This window comes from Lagopus leucura, unplaced genomic scaffold, assembly GCF_019238085.1.
Source record: "Lagopus leucura isolate 7727_CA_CO unplaced genomic scaffold, USGS_WTPT01 35396-0_obj-0_obj, whole genome shotgun sequence".
Classification (NCBI taxonomy): Eukaryota; Metazoa; Chordata; class Aves; order Galliformes; family Phasianidae; genus Lagopus; species Lagopus leucura.
Window position 1 is genome coordinate 568 of NW_024968201.1, and position 2,398 is coordinate 2,965.

The 2,398-nt window shown below is 35.4% G+C and overlaps 1 long non-coding RNA gene across 1 annotated transcript; it reads left to right on the forward strand.

The window, feature by feature from the left end:
- Positions 1-1,011: 1,011 nt before the first annotated feature.
- LOC122193513 lies at positions 1,012-2,295 on the forward strand. The gene is made up of 2 exons (XR_006182925.1): positions 1,012-1,181; positions 2,050-2,295. It is a non-coding gene; the product is annotated as an uncharacterized LOC122193513 (long non-coding RNA).
- Positions 2,296-2,398: the final 103 nt, after the last annotated feature.

A 2,398-nucleotide genomic window follows, 5' to 3' on the forward strand; every position in this document is an offset into this window, starting at 1 on the left:
AACCAGATAAACTCAATTTTATTGCTCCATCTGCTCCCAGTAAATTCACTACCCAAAAAAACATACTTAAGTGATGTAGTCTTCCACATGGACAGTCAACAACAAAATGAATGAGTACATACAATTTAAGTCTTGGCTTAGAACAGAATTTAAGCTTCACACAAGTGGCTGCAATTCACAAGTACTCAAAATATTTAAGCAAAAGCACACAGAAATCAGGCTCTGAATGCTGTAAACAAACACCCATACAGGGACACAAGTGTAGTTCAATCTTTTGTAATAGGCTATGCTAACTTTTCTTTTTGTTTTTAGGGGGCTATTACTATTATTTATATTATCTCTGGTGACATTAACACACTCGTAAACTATTTTAGTTTTGCGGTCTGGATATTTTACGGTTTAAGTGTATTTGGACTTATTGTTATGAGGTTTAAAAGAGAAGAACTCAAGAGCCCAATCAGGGTAAGTTCAGCATTCAGTACGGCTTTTCTTATATTTCCATAAGTAGCATAAACTAATTCTAGAAGTTTGCATACTTACACAACACCCTGAGGCAGAGGCCTCTGCCCCACATGAAATTTAGCCATTTATTTGTAGCTCCTTCAAGTTTTGCACCAGGACAAAGCTGAAAGACTCCAAAGGTGTCCAAGCAATGTTTATTTTCCACACACACAGACTACAGTGGAAGTTCCGTTTCAGACTTTCAGGGACGGGAATCTACAGTCAGCAGACACAAAGACAGGTTCAGAGTTCACTGTATTGGAGTAAGGTCGCAAATCCGTTAAAACACACATGTGAATTACTAGACTGCAATTAGCAATAATAACAGATATTTTTAAATGACTTCCTCTATCCATATTCTTGCTACTTTAATTGCCAGATCTAGTTCTAGAAATGTTGTAAGGCGATGAAAATCTGCCTCTTGTATGTGAAACTTCTGTGAGAATGGTAGAATAACTTGCTAAGTATTTCTGTGAATATTATTATTATCATTTTTAACTTGCAGATACCTATGGTCATTCCAGTTATAGTGACATTAATATCCATTTTATTGGTACTGGCACCAGTCATCACCACAGCTGAACTGGCCTATTTGTACTGTGTTTTATTTATACTAAGTGGACTTATATTTTATGTACTTTTCGTTCATTACAAGTTCAAGTGGTCTCAAAAAATATCAGGTAAGCATACCTCCTCAATCGCCATTCAACAGAACATTCTTAAGCTTTACAGTAACTACTCCAACAAAGCTCATTTTAATGGCCCATCCCAACTAAATTATATAGTGGAGGGAACAGAAAGGGAGGCAATTTTCCAGACAGAGAAGTTAGTAAAGCTCACTGCGTGTCACTGAAGAGCATTTTCTCCATTTCTGCAAAAGAAAAGGATGTCCCACTTAAAGCAACAAAGAAACTTAGTTTGCAGCTCTATACATCGCAGTAGTAACTGCAAAGAAGCACTTTTTAAACAAGTAGAACTACTTTAACTGTAACGTTAGCTTTTCAGAAAGTTCCTCCAGTCCATAATTAGAGAGCAGCAAATATTCTTATGCCACACAGCACTCCGCTGTTGGCTCAAGTTATCAGTTTTATTATGCTTACTAAGTACAACATCAGCATTAAGACCAATATTAATCAGTGCTGTTGAGCAAACTGAAAGCTGCAAGCAGTGTGATCATTTATAAAATGATTTTACTTAATCTCAAAAGGAACTCTTTAATAATCTCTCAAAAATGTGATACGCAGCAATTTCTAAGAGAAAACAGCTGCAGAAAGCAGAATTAACAGTTCCATATACAAAAAAGTGTTTCCCCATCCTGAGTCACTACCTATTACATAACTATGCAGATAGAAATAGTTCACTCTATAACAAGCAAGTTACCTAGAACACTTTAGCTTGTTTTGATTTCCCACCCCTTAATTTAAATTTTAGATATGAAAAGACACACAACAACTTCAAAAAATATTTTTAACTAAGAAAAATGGTATTAATCTGAATATAAGCACTTCTTTTCCTGATAAGGCTTCTAATAATTAATTTCCTTCTCAGAGCCAATCACTATGCACCTTCAGATGCTTTTGGAAGTTGTTCCACCAGAGGAAGTTGCTGAATAAAATATTTTGTGTGAGATGACGTGTTTTTAAGTGCTACATCAGTTGAAGGAGATTCCATTCAGTTTGGGGCACACTTAAACTTTCTGAATTGCTATGTTCATACTAGTGGGCAGCATTTTTGCAACGCTACGTAGTATGTGAAGTAGATTAAATTTAAGAATAAAAAGATTTCTAAGCCAAATTAGTACACAGCAAAGCTTTTTTCATTGTTTGCCAACACGTTAAGCTTGTCTTTCTCTTCTGCACTAGTATCACTTAAAATAAGGACTTCTCAATTAAAATGA